This window comes from Neofelis nebulosa, chromosome 1 (genome assembly GCF_028018385.1).
Source record: "Neofelis nebulosa isolate mNeoNeb1 chromosome 1, mNeoNeb1.pri, whole genome shotgun sequence".
Lineage (NCBI taxonomy): Eukaryota > Metazoa > Chordata > Mammalia > Carnivora > Felidae > Neofelis > Neofelis nebulosa.
The window spans coordinates 1,713,665-1,728,367 of NC_080782.1; the positions used below are offsets into that span (position 1 = coordinate 1,713,665).

At 54.2% G+C, this 14,703-nt stretch overlaps 1 long non-coding RNA gene across 1 annotated transcript; it reads left to right on the forward strand.

Moving 5' to 3' along the window:
* Positions 1–11,741: 11,741 nt before the first annotated feature.
* LOC131502872 (uncharacterized) lies at positions 11,742–13,065 on the forward strand. Its single transcript, XR_009257230.1, has 2 exons — positions 11,742–11,857; positions 12,365–13,065. It is a non-coding gene; the product is annotated as an uncharacterized LOC131502872 (long non-coding RNA).
* The last annotated feature ends 1,638 nt before the right edge of the window (positions 13,066–14,703 follow it).

Sequence of the window (14,703 nt, forward strand, 5' to 3'; positions counted from 1 at the left end):
CCCAGTCAGCGTCTGCCTCCTCCGTGCCTCTCCACCGCTCACTCGGGGAACACTGCTCAGAGCGGGAGACTTTACAGGCCTCCCTCTACCTGTGACTTCCACCCGCAGGTCTAGCCCCAGAGGGAAGTGTGGGGGTCCTGGGCAGTTTCCCGAAGGAAAAACTACTTGTGACCTGCAGACACTGGAAAATGGAAAGCGTGGCCCCAGGAGGCATTCCAGGGGGAGGCCGCGACACTGCACCAGAGCCACAGGCCCGGGCTTCACCCAGCGTCCCCGCGCCCGGACTCTGAGGGACAGGCCACATGTGCAGAGTGTACAAACGTTGCAAAGAGAACGAGGGCGTTTGCGAACAGCTTCGTGCCAACACCTCCCACAACTCAGGTGAAATCGGCAAAGGCCTCGTGTGAGGGAAACCACCAGACTGCACTGAAGACAGAGACCCTGTGTCTGTTACGGTGGCTCCCACTCTAAGACCTTCCCCGGAGAGAGTATCCAGTTCAGATGGTTTCTCCGAGGGTGCTGTCAGACTCTGGCCCCACGGAAACTCTTGAATATACTCATAGGGCCGGGAGTGGACTCATAAGAGAAGCAGGCAGGGACCTTACCACAAAACTGAAGACGGTAAGTCTAGTCATCAAATTCCTCATGCAAATGTTAGTGAATCGAACCCAGCAATTTATAAAAGAAGATCCTGTTTCATGACCAAGTGGGATGCAGCCCAAGAACGTTAATGGCTTCACATTTCAAAATCATATCAGATTAAAACAGCAAAACCAAAATCATATGATCGTATCAGTGGATGCAGAAAAGGCAATTGACAAAGTCTCATCCCCCTTTATGACAAAAACTCTCAGCAAAAACTCTAGGGATAGAAAGGGGGAAGGGGCGCCTGGGTGGCTCAGTCGGTTGAGCGTCGACTTCAGCTCAGGTCACGATCTCCCGGTTGATGAGTTCGAGCCCCGCGTCGGGCTCTGTGCTGATGGCTCGGAGCCTGGGGCCTGCTTCGGATCCTGTGTCTCCTTCTCTCTCTGCCCCTCCCCCACTTGTGCTCTGTCTCTCTCTGTCTCAAAAATAAATAAAAATTAAAAAAAAATTTTTTTTAAAAGAAAGGGTGAAAAACATACAGATTGGAAAAAAGGAAAAATGTCTTCTAGATGACTTGATCACATATGGAGAAAATGTGAACCAATCCACAAAATGAGCCACTAAGACTTATCTTCTAGAAGCTTCCCTGAACAAAAAGAAGGGAGCCCTTCTGGGACCTGGTGCCGGCCCGTCCGTCTCCACCTCCCGCCCCTCCCTACCTGTGGCCCTGGCCCTGCCACACTGGCCGTTGTTTTAAAGCCTCGCTCACGAGGGCCATAAGTTTGCTGTCTGCCCTGCCTGGTGCCTTTCCCCACACAGCTTCCTTGTCCACATTCGTGGCTCAGTTCAAAAACCAGCTTCCCAGAGAGGCCCCCGGACCCCCTCCCCACCCCATCACTCTACTACACTAGCACGCTTTTATTTTTAACTTCCTTCTCCCTGATTACTGCTGCCTGACATCATTCTAATGTCGGGTCTATGTATCTGTCTTCCCACAAAGTGTCCTCCACAGGGACAGGCACCTTGTCCCCTTGTATCCTGAGACATCTCCGGCATCTGGCTCTCTGTAAGTGGTTGCTGAGTGAGTACTAGATGTCAGCAGATGTCATAACGTTAAAGCCAGGGAGGGAAGCTTGGAGGTTTTATCCTGGTTGGTTAGGGGAATTAATGTAATGGCCCTCGGAGCCAATAACCACAAGAACGCATAATTTTTACTTTAATTAATTTAATTTTAGAGCAGTTTTAAGTTTGCAGAATAATTGTATAGAAAGCACACGGTTGCCAGGTCCCATCTCCCCCATGCGCACATTTTCTGAGTCTCTCGCCCCGGTGTGGTACGTTCGTCACGACTGATGAACAGACAGTGATAGATTATTATTAACTAAAAGTCCACAGAGTTCACCGCGGGTGTTGCAGATTCTGTGCATGCGGACGAATGCGTAATGACGCGGATCCACCGTGACGGCTCACACGGAGCAGTCTTGTCACCCTAAAAATGCTCTGTGCCCCACCGGTTCTTCACTTCCTCCCGGCAAACCCTGAACCACCACTGATCTTCCCTTAGTTGTGTCTTTTCCAGAATGTCCTAGAGTTGGAATCGTACAGTACGGAGCCTTTCCAGGCTGGCTTCCTTCACTGCCTTGATAGCCCATTTCTGTTTATTGTTGTCATAATACAGTTACATGTGAGTGTACATGCCCACATCTATGTTATTGCAGTAGATGACGGTCTCTGGTATACACATGCCACCTTTCCCTCCTCTACTCACCTACTAAAGGTTAACGCGGTTGCTTCTGAGTTTTTGGCAATAATGAATGAAGCTGCTAGAAACATTCACGTGCGACGAACAAACAAAGGTCACCGGGCAGAGGCAGTATATAAAAATCTATTGTGTTTTTATATGCAAGCTACAATTAGACACACAAAAAGTACTGTTTGCGATAGCATGACGTCCAAGAAATACTTGACAGTAAACCTCACAAAATGATCAAACACCTCGTGTGGAAATGTGATGGACTCACAACATCTAACTCAGTTCTGAGAAAGAACAGAAATACAGGACCTCTACTTTATTCGAGATTTCTATGAAGTTACAGTAATCAAGAAAGTGTGGTGTTGGCATGAAAACCAATGGACTCTATCCAGGAATCCAGAGGTGGGCTCGACACATACACAGCCAATTGCTTCTCAACAAAGACACCAAGCAATTCAACGCAGAAAGGGTATTCTTTTCAACGAATGCTGCCAGAACAGTCAGATGTTCGTATACAAACACGAAACAAAATGGAATTGAATCCTTGCTTCACGCGATACACGAAAATAAACTCAGAACACAGACCTAGACGTTAATGGCTAAAACCACACATCTTCTCTAGTGTACCTTAGGTCCAAATCTTTACGACCCTGAGCTACTCAGGATGCTTCGAGAGGGTGTCCAAAGCCTGATGAAATGCCATCACATCAAGTGGACTTCATTAAAAGGTAAAGAATTTGTCCTTCCAAAGATACTTCTGGGAAAAATGAAAAGAAAAAAAAAAAAACACCTCGGGGTGGGAGACAATATCTACAAAGCATTTAAAGATTGTGCCCCCCTCAAAAATATAAAGAATTCTTATACCTAATACAGAAATTCCGTAACAAAAAACTGAGAACCTACAACGGAAAGAACACGAGAGCTGCGAGTGTGGTTAACGCGGGGGAAGCTCCGCTCGTTACTCGTCGGGGAAGTGGAAACAGAGATCGCTTCTGGGACGTCCAAGAAGGTAAAAGTCTAATCATGCCAGATGCTGGTGACACCGGGAAGCCGTCAGGACCTCCACTCCTTGTTGGGGGGAAGGCAACGGCTACAGCGACTTGGGAAGACAGTCTGGTGGCTTCTCGCGAAGTGAAACACACACGAACCCTATGAGTCAGGAGCCTCCCTCCTGAGTCGTCACCTAAGGGAAATGAAAACATGTCCACACAAAGACCTGAACATGGGTATTTACAGCAGCTTTATGCCTAATAGCTAAACATTGGAAACAGCCCAAATGTCCATCATCCGGTGAATGGAGAAACAAATCGTGACAAATTTACACAATGGAATACCGCTCGGTAATACAAAGGAATAAAGTCCTGACACACTCCACCACATGGGTGAGTCTCAGCGGCATGTGCTGTGTACAAGGAAGTCAGGCACGAGAACACCGCAAGCCGTATGCAGAATTCCAGAAAAGGCAAACGTCGAGCGACAGAAATAGGTCAGTGGCTGTCAGGGGGCAGGGGAGCGGATTGACGGTAAAGGGGCAGGAGGCGGAGGCAGGTGGGGGACTGGTGGAAATGGCCTCAGTCTTTCTTGTGTCGGTTGTTACATGGCCGCATGCATTTGTCAAAACTCGTCAGACTGTGGACTTAGGAGAGGTGGGTTTCATCGTACGCACACCGTATCTCTAGAAATACGACTTTAAAAACCCAATCTAGCCGCCAGCTGGGGGAGGGATTAGAGACGCTGCGGGGCTGCGGGGCTGGACGCATGCTGTTGAGGTGGTTCCAGGACAGTACGGCCGTGGCAACCGGTGGGGGAAATCCTGTGGGGATGGAGCTCTGGGGACTTCTTCCCCCTTCAGAAATAATAATTTAGGGGGAAAATCAATTAGCCATCAGCAACATTTTTTTTAAATTTTTTTTTTTTATTATTATTTTATTTTTGGGACAGAGAGAGACAGAGCATGAACGGGGGAGGGGCAGAGAGAGAGGGAGACACAGAATCGGAAACAGGCTCCAGGCTCTGAGCCATCGGCCCAGAGCCCGACGCGGGGCTCGAACTCACGGACCGCGAGATCGTGACCTGGCTGAAGTCGGACGCTCAACCGACTGCGCCACCCAGGCGCCCCAGCCATCAGCAACATTTAACAGTAATGAATGTTGTATACAGAAAATAGGACACGTCGTATGTCACGTCAAAATGCCCCCAAGCATCTTTAATGTGACTCTCTTGTTTCCCTCTAAGAGAAGTTAAGTCACTTGTTGGTGCAAATCCCACCTGGGAATCTGTATGTGCAAACCGAGGCAGGACTGCTGAGCAGAGACCCTCTGCCTCCTGCCTCTGCCCTTTTCCTGGGTGGGGGGCTCCCCTCAGAGCCCAGCTGCCCCGGAGCTTAGGAAAGGGCCCACCCCGACCCTGCAGGAAGACCCTTCCCGCCCAGCCCTGAGGCCCAGGCCCACGCGGCAGCTAGCCGTCCTCACGTTCGTGGCCGCACATTCTCCACCACATTTTGGGAGAAAATGAGACTCCGAGAATGTTCAGTGTTGGGACTTCCCTTCCCCAAAACGAGGTAACTCTCCACCAGCAGGATGTACATTTTTGTTTGCAAGCTGACTGGCGACGAGTTTCTAAAGATGAGCTAATTACACTCACCAGCCAACTCCCCAAAGAACGTCAGCGGAGAAGCCAGTCGGCTGCAGAGACTTGTTATACGCGGACGTATGTTCTTTCCAATATTTGCGTTTCATTCTACTTAATCTTCGACACAGCCGACATTTTCCTAGATAGTTTTGTGCACATGTCTCCATGATTTTTATCTCTTTTTGCAACACTGAGCATTTATTTTGCTTCTCGGTGATAAGTTGTTCCAGACAGTAGGTAGATTATCAGGAGGAAAGATGTTTTATTAGTTAATAATGTACTTACCAAATTATTTGGCTCATAACTGATTTGCATATTTTCATAGGCTACTGAGCCACTGAATCAAAGACAGGAGCATGTATTTGCTTCTGGAGAGTTTGAAATGACCCTCATATTTTACCAAGGATGAAAGTTTGACCATTTCAAATACTTCAAAACCCTATTTCCTCGCGAGCCTTCACGTGGGGGAAGATTCAGTGACCTATAAAATGCACACATCAGTTATCACCTAAATAATTTGGGAAGGAAACTATTAGCCCCCCTGTTTATCGCAGCTTGGATAGATCCTTGGCTGCAACATCGCTCACTGTCCTTAAATCAGAATATCACCGTGCAAAAAAGAACTTTGCAATAAAACATCAAAGAAAATGTAATGAGAGTTTGGTGATGCAAAAAATTATCTCTATTTCTTATTCAGATGCCTTACCTGGAGGAGTGACTTAGGATCTGTCACATACTGCTGTTAACGGATGATAAAATTACAGCTTGTCTCACGTCACTTTGCTGCCCTCTCCGACATGGCGACTTCCCAGGGGCTGTGGGCTCAGCCGTGTCCCCCAAATTCCTATGTCGAAGCCCCCCAGGACTCCGAATGTGATGGTGTTTGGAGACAGGACCTGTTAAAGAAGTGAACTCGTTGGGATCGGCCGTAATCCCGCAGGGCTCCTGTCCTCACGAGAAGAGGAGGTGAGACAGATAGGGACGCCCATGTGACGGCACGGGGAGAAAGGGGTGCCTCCACGCCAAGGAGGGACGCATCACCGGGACCAGCCCTGCCCATACCTGGTTTTAGACTTCCGGCTTCCAGAACTGTGAGCCGACAGTCCTGTGTGTAATCCAATCAGCCGGGAGCGTTTCCCAAGGTGGCCGGCGTGCACAGATGCACCACCCAGCACGGGCGCACCGCAGCCCCGGACCCTCCGGCTGATGGGGGAACCGGCCAGGCAGGCCTGGAAATTCACCGGCCGGCAGCTGAGGTCTGAGGACCACCATCCCCCTGTCGGGTTGACATGTTCCAACACCGAGCCACAGGATCCACTCGGGCAACCCCCAAAAGTGGCACGAAGGGGTAGGCGCAGCCGCAGCAGCTGGGCCGTGAACCGGGTCCCGATGCCCCAAAGTCACTCCAGTGATGGTGGCCTCAGCCTGCGGCCCGCAGAGGAAGCTGCCTTTCGCGGAGGGGCCCTGGCTATGCCTGGGAATCTGACGTTGCAGAATCTGACTTCTGTGTTCTCCCCCGTGGCCACCGCATGCCAGCATGCGCAGTCCAGAGCCACTCAGCAGGGGCCTCCCCTCTGCCTCGGTGCCCCCACCCCTGGGCCTGGGCCCCGTGTCTGCGCGCCTGGAGGCCCGGCTCTCACAGAAAGGACTCTCTTGGCTGCAGGCCCTGGCCCTTCATATCTTGTCAACTCTCCTCAAATGTTTAAGACACGGAGGGAAGGGGCACCTGGGGGGCTCCGTCGGTTGAGCGTCCGACTTCAGCTCAGGTCATGATCTCACGGTCCGAGTTCGAGCCCCGCATCAGGCTCTGTGCTGACAGCTTGGAGCCTGGAGCCTGCTTCGGATTCTGGGTCTCCCTCTCTCTCTGCCCCTCCCCTGCTCGTGCTCTATCTCTCTCTCTCTCTCTCTCTCTCTCTCTGTCAAAAATAAATAAACATTAAAAAGCTTCTAAGACATGTGAAAACTCACATTTACAGTTCTACAATTTCTCTGCCCGTGCTTTAAATCAGGCGCCCTAACTCGGGGATCCTGTGCTGACGGGGAAGCTCTGGATGCATAGTTCCTTCTCCCGGAGCCATTCCTGGGCCACGCGCCCCGGCCGGGCTGTGGACCTGCCCCAGGCGGGAGACTGAACGCCCCAGGCGTCGCCTAGGGCAGTGAGAGCCTCGCGGAGGCTGAGGGCGCAAGGGGGGGGGCCGGGGGGGGCAGGGGGTGGCCACTGGCCTTTCGCGGGCCCTGGGGAGCCGGGACCCGAGGGGCTGGTGCACCGGGCAGGCCACAGGCCACGCCGCTGCGACATCTGCAGCCTCACGGGTCTCATCCAATCGCCAGGCTCCCCTGGCTCCCCTGAGCGTGCTCTGTCAGCACCACCCCCAAATCCTGACCAGGATGTCCTGGGGCGAGTGGAGAGACACGGCCAGGGTCCCAGCGGGCACCTGGGGTTGTCTGCTCCTCCCACCGGGAGCGTGCTGGGATGGCGAGGGAGGGGTGAGGCGCGGGACCTGGCAACAGAGGGGGTAAGGCCTGGTCTTCTTTTCCTGCCGTTGCCTCTCTTGTACTTAAACAGCCACAGGGGCCTTCGAGACGCCTCCCAAGGGGGCCGGGGAGACGGAAGGAGGACAAAGCTTCCCCCTCGCACAAGAAACAAGAAAAGCAAAACCCACTCGTGGCTTTACGACGAGTCCACTGCCACCGTCCAGCTTACAGAGAACTCGGGCCCCGACCCGGCCGGAGCACAGGTGCTGGCGGCCTCCATCCACGGGCAGGACCGGCCAGGCCCCGGGCATCTGCACCAGCCCAGTGCCGAGCCTCGGACGGTGGCCAGGGCACCGGGGAACCAGCGGATGTCACAGAATGTGCTCATGCGGGAACTGCTGTCACTCAAATGCCAGACACCCAAAGAGCAGAGGAGAGACCCCAGCCAGCCCTGAGTGCTCCTGGAAGCTTCCGGAAGCTTCTCCAAGCCCTGGTCTGTTGAGGGGCCCTCCAGGGGTTCCCTCACGCCTATGGACACCTCAGTGGAGCACTTCCGCCCTTGAAGTAGCTGCAATTTGCATCTCTGGCTGGCCCATTAGGTCCTGAGCTCACCGTGGCTGACGTGCTCGCTTGTTGGCTGGATGGAGGGAGGGAGGGATGGACGGACAGACAGATGCATACAAATAAAGCCTTAAAAAGGACATGGGTTCTGAAGTCACCGTTTAACTCCCTCCTCACATCCAGCTGCCTTTCCTCTGGGAGACACACACTTTGGAGGGGTAGGGGAGGGGGGTTACACTTCTGACCTACCCTCTGTGATGCCTAAAATCCACCTTGCCTGGCTGCATCCCCGTCCTCAGGAACATGCAGGCCCGTGGGGTAGAGGGGATGGGGACGGAAGTAATCCTGCTGGAAAGCACTAAATCACACGCACACCCCGCTTGGGAAACCGGGGGACACGAGTAAACTCCCAGCACAAAGCGGCAAGGAGATGGTTCCCCAGAGCTGGACCCCTGGCCCTGAGGAGCACAGACGTGGTGGGGCCTTGCAGAGGCACGTCGGCTTCGGGACAAAGGGACCGGGAAGGAGTGGGGGGCTGCACAGGGAGGGGTGCTGGGCGGTCAGCGGTCGCCAACCCCAGTGCCAGCTCGACGCCCCGCTGAGACGTCAAAGCACCTGCTCCCTTCTCTGTGATACGGGGTTTCCCTTGGCTCTTAGCACGGGTCTCCACCCGTCTGATTACATATTCATTTTGTCCTTTTGTCCTCGGAACAGACCTCAGGCTCCTGGAGGGCAGGGACTCTGCCACCAGGTCCCCAGCTGCAGGGCCTGGCTGTGGTCCCTAAGTGTTTGCTGAGTCCAAGAGCGTGTAAATCGGCCCAAACACCAGCAAACAAAGGCGGGTTATGGTCACCAGCGGAAGCGGGGAGCTCTTACGCCGCCTCCCTCTGAAAATAAAAGCAACATCACACCTCGATTAAACTCTACACGTACCGCAAAGACACACGGAATTAGATGGAGAAAACATAAAGCTTATTTTAGTAAGTCTGAATGAGGGTTTCTTGGCAAGATGCGCACCCCAGAAGTTCAGGCGAAAAGATGGCCACATCTGATACTGGAACTGGGAACAACCCAAAGTCTTCCGGGTGGACAAACATTCCGTAAACAAAGTACCAACGTCAAAGAGCCCGTCTCTGACCCGGCAACGCGTCTAGAGGAATCTTAGTCACGGCCCAGTACATGCTGCCCGGCCCAGGCTCCGCGGGGCGGGAGAGCGAGCGAGCGCAGGGGTCGGTCCCCGAGCCCCGGCGCCACCAGCTGGTGCAGTGAGCGGGGAGCCCCATCAGAGCTGGAGGCTGGAGACCCCCACGTCCACCGGCGTGCGCGCACAACACGCCCACGCTCCCATGCACGTGCACGCACGCTCCCACACGCGCTCGCGCACGCTCCCAGGCCCGGTGCACGCGCACGCGCTCCCCCAGAGACTGGAGGCGGCCCGCTGTGGCGGCCCTGCGTCTTGGGGCACCCCAGGCAGCCGAGGGAAGGGGGGCAGGGGGGCCCGGCACAGCAGCCTGGGTGCAAGGGACGTAGTGTCGGGCACGGTGTCTTTTCTGACCCCAGGGAGATGAGTTGCTTCGACCCCAAATACACTCGTGCGTGGGAGGGCAGCGGAGGAGGACGCGGTTTGCACACTCACTCCGCGCGGGGACCTGGGTGTCGCCGGACTGCGCACAAGGCCAGGGCTGCCTGTGTCCCTGGGGAAGAAACGCGACTTTTGGACAGAACTGCACGGGGAAAAGCCTCCCGCCCCTGTGCCTCCTGCGTCCCCTCCCGAGAGCAGTTCTCTTCCAGGCATGAAACAGCCCCGGCCAGTTCACCCGTGTTAGGTGCCCCAGTTCTCCTGTGCAGCCGCAATACACCAAGCCTCTTCCGCGGTGTCCTTACTCCTCTTACGCTGTGTCTGCGGCCCTCCGGACGCACGTTTGACCCCATGACTCCGCTTTAAAAGCTCGTCCTGACAGCTTTGCTGGTTGGATGAACAATCTTTACCCTGGACGGTAGGGCTCTTACTTACCTGCCCCTGGCTCCACCCCAGCCTCGCCTCATGCCTTCTGTCTGGGCGGGTTCACTCGCAGCTCTGTGGGTTCTTGAGCACATGTTTTCCTTATGACCTTAGGGCCTTTGCACAAACTGCCCCCTCTGCCTGGAACCACATATCCTTCCCCATAATGTTCGGTTTGCCTCCAGGAAGATTTACCAACCCCACGCTAGGCCATGTTACCCTGGTTTATGCTTTCAAAATACCCCATCCTTCTCTTTTATGGGAAGTTGCTGTACTTGTTATTAATTAATGACATTAATTTCTTACCAGTTCTAAAGGGTCTGTGTCTCAGCCGTAATGCCAGCTCTGGTAGGACCAGGGCTCCTCACATGGTCTGGGTACTACCCACTGGCTGACTGGCAACTCACCAATCACATGTTGAGTGAGTGAGTGTATGAATGAACGAGGGAGCCGCCTCTGGAATTAGGAGGTGCTTATAAGTGACTTGACGGCCATACAGCAGGGCAGTTCTGTCTGTCTGTCTCCCATGACCCCCGGGGACCCTTTTGGGGGGGGGAGCTGCAGACACCCTCAGCCACCTTGATGGGTGTTCATCCAGCCTCTAACGACCGAGGGAAGCAGGAGGGAACGTCTCCCTCCTAGGGCTTTACCAGGGAAGGAAACACCCCAAACCGTGAGCAGGGGAGGCTCTGTGCAGACGCCCTCCCCAGGACAGGTGAGCACTGGGCCTCCAAGTCTCCTGAACAGATCCCAGAGCAGGGGTTTTCCGCTTGGGATTTTGGGCTATCCCTCCACTATCACATGTCCAATTTCGGTCCAACTTTCTCTATCCTATTAAGTCAACCCTAACTCCCCAGAAAACCAAAGCAGTTTAGAACAGGTGGTTGTGTTCCCTCTGCGACCCTCCAGGCCCCTCCGGGTGTGGACATACCGCGGACAGCAGTCCGAAGTCCCGCAAGAGTGCCACCCGGGCCTTGGCCCCTGGTGTGCGCTCGGGGCCCTTCTGGTTAACGTTTTAAGTAGCTGTGCGGACACGAGTAGGAGGGTGAGTCGTTCCACGACAGAAACGAAAGTGAAATAAACCGAGTCGAGGCTTCGCTGATGCTCCTCCGGGAACTTTATGTAGCAGTTACGATAACAACACTCAGCGTCTTCAAAGGCTCTTTGAAACTTCAGCAAATTCAGCCCCGCCATCGTGATGTGGGGCAGGTGAACGGCACGCTCTCATCACCGGTGACACAAGCTCACGGCGACGGTGAGGGAAGGTGGTTACCCCGCCCCGCCCGCCCCACAGCCGCACACTCGCCCTGGGCGGAGCCGGAGTCCCCGTCGTGGGTGTGGTCCTGCCCGGTCCCAGGCGAGGACCACCCGGCCGGACCCGTGGCCCGATTGCTGCGAAGACGTCCCCCTCCCTTCTGAACCGCGTGCGTCCCTCCACGCCCGTCCTGTCCTGGACACACGAGCCCATAAAAGCGCTCCCCACGCCCCGCTGCACACAGGCCTCTCCCAGGGGACCCTCGGCGACTCTGGGTCTGTACATCTTCTCAGATCAGCCGCGGAGGTCGTCTTTGGAACCGGCAAACGGCACTCTGTGCTCGAGAGCGTTCCTTCCTGCTGCACGCGCCGTGTGGCTGGCCTTCGCCCTCGCCTCGGGCTGCCCTGCATCTGTCCTCCGCCCTCGGCCACACACCCCTGCGCCCTCCCAGCTGGGGCTCCCGGGGAGCAGGCTCTCGGGATTGGCTCCGGGGCTGCCGGAAATGAAGTCTTTAATTCAGTAGATGGCACTCTTACCTCTGAATCCACAGAGCACCGCGCTTCTCCCACACGCACACACACCTGACAAAGAGAAGGTAAGCCGGTTGCGTTTCGAGTTCACACGGCAACTGTGTCCTTCCGTGGAGACCAGGCTCTCCTGGAGAGCTCCCCGGAGGAGGCGGCCGCTGCGTCCTGGGGCCAAGCCGACTCCTGGAAAACGGACACAAGCGCTAAAAAAAAAAAGCGGAAGTAGGTTTGGCTGCAGAACTGTTCTTTCAGCAACAGACTTTCCAGAATGTTCTTTCAAGTTGCTTGGTGGTACAGCACCAGCTTCTTGCTTCTATCCGTAAATGTCTCATTATGTAACAACCCCTGTTTAGCATAGACGGCTCCTCAAGCTTGAAAACATGCTAAGCAATTGTTCAATTATATATTCCCAGGTAAATGCTATCTGTCCCGTGTAACACTAATTGTTTTGTCTGGTTACTTGAAGGAAAATAATTATGATAAAAATAATGAATGTTATAAGATATAAACTACACAGCTAATTTTCCCAACAGCTTTGGAATCTCTGCTCCTCTCTCTCTTTTATTTTTCCTTAGAAACGACGTTCGTTCTTCTGATTTTATTCTTCTCGAAGTCTCCTGAAACTGGGAGAGTGCGGCAAATTAAAACTTCAAGAAGGCCTTCCTGCGAGGGGGCGAAGCAGAAATAGAAGCCACCCCGATCCCGTTAGGTGGAAATATTCACTGCCCACGCTGGTGGATCTCCTTTTGTGGTTCTAGTGAGGATCCCACTGCACAGAAGGGAGAGAAATCTGACCGAGTTCAAGAAGGATTTGTGGGAGGAGATTTGTGTGTCCTTTGACATCTGGAACAGGGCCAAACTGCAGCTGGGGCCGGGGGGCCTCAGTGTCTCCTCCACCCCCGACCTCGCTGCAGCTAAGGGTGTGTCGCACTCTCTCGTGCAAAGTCGCCATGCGTGATTTCCAGGACACCTGGGGGAGAATGGGTGTCACCCACACCTCTTGAGTCCGCGGCTGATTCCCGACGTCAAGCTCCCAGGAAGGCTCTCCGTGGTCCGGCGGGGGTCATGTGGCATCGCAGGACCAGGCAGCTGTGCCGGGACTCAGGGGTGCATGGTCCCCACGGGTGGCGCCCGAGGTGCCCAGGTGGACGGGGGCCGGTCAAGGTCAGGTGCCGGAGGAGGCAGGCCCGCGTGTCTGCGTGCACGAGCACAGGTGCACACGTGTGGGGGCTGAGGAGGAGTCTTTAAAAAAGAGGAATAAAGGCAGAAAAAGGAAGCGTTTCTACTACATAGGATGTTGTAATTACGTAAGCAAATGATGTCTCCACGAATGTGACATCATAAGGCCGCTTTTCAGTCTCTGTGGCATCTCAAACTGGTTTGATACTTCAATTCCTAGATTTATCGCAATTCATGCATGGATTATTTCCACTCCCCCCGCCCCCCGCCAAATTTTGAATAAGTTGTTGAGATTGGCACGCGTTCATGCTCAGAATTCACCGATTACAGAATTTTACCTCATGATGGGTGAAGGAGTTGCCTCCATGGCCGACCTGGGCCTGTGCTCCCCTCAAACTAAGAGTTCGGAGCAGGCACGGCTATTTACAAAAGAGGAGTCCCCATCGGCAGCTGAGAAAACAAACGGCTGTAATGATCTGTGCTTCCCCACGGAGCTGGTCGGCACATTTCCGGGTGACCCTGGGGAGGCAGCGTATCTCCGATCTCCGTTGCCCAACGGTCTCTGGGGTGCAGGGCATGAGTCCTAGGCGGTCAGGATGTGCCCAGACCCATCTCCCGGGCACAGCTTCCCTCGCCTCCAACACCAGCCAGTTGGCTCACAGCCTCTTTAGTGGCAGAGGTTGCGAAATCCTTTCTTCATAAATTGGCTTACATCAACCGATTAAAAGACGAGATCAGTCCTCTGAGTTTGCCCCGCGGCTTGATGAGAGCGATTTCTGCTTACCACCTTCCTCTACTGTGTTTGGGAAATTCTCAGACTTCTGGAAATATCTCCTGGAAAGTCAGTGTTTGTAGATTTCCTGTGTCATACGGTTGGTAATTTACTGAAGTCGCAATCAGATGCACTGTGTTCCTTTCTCCTGTCGACAAGCTGTTTACAAAAACACTGTTGGGCTCGTGGGTGTGCCCCATATCCTAATTCGATAGGAGTGCTCCCTCCCTTCACTTGGGCCTCTTAGCACATCACACAATGTTCTGCACATTTTATAAGCGTTTAATTACATCTGGGGAAAAGCTGATTGATGGAAAGAGAAAAAGGTGAGTAAAGAACGTGGGAGGTTTGGAAATTGGCACCGAGAACAAATTGAAGCCTAATTAATAAACAGGAAGAACTGGGCGCTATGTCTGGTGTGGAAGCCGTCATCAGAGACGGATGGGGGGAGCGGACGTTACTAGAATGGAAGTTCGGAAAGGCGTGGCTTGCTCAGAAGTGCCTGGCCAAGGAAGAGAGTGTGTGATAGACCCTTGATCCTGGGCAGAACGTGTCTTTCGAAGACAGACACAGGAAGCGTGTAGAAGTTGAACGCGTTGAAATCTTCCTGTGCAGCAACCCCCCCCCCCCCAAAACTGCTGACTAAAACGCTTAGGTAAGCCTCCGGAGCGCAATGAGCTCATGAGAGGAAATGAGCGTGTTGCCAGCAGCAAGTCAGGGGACCCGATTAAGCGCATTACGGCCTTGGCGTCACCCCACCCACATGGCAGACCGGCGAGCAGACCTTCCCCACGGGCTGGGGACGGACACTGACGCCGTGCTTCGCTCAAGCGCCGGTTCCTTTCCAATCACCATCTAATTGGGGAGGCCGGAGTTTCCTTTTCTCACCCAAGCGAGCGACCGCGTCCGGGCCTCCGCTGTCCCCTTCGGACCACACGGCGCGTCCGTTTTCCTCTGGCAGGC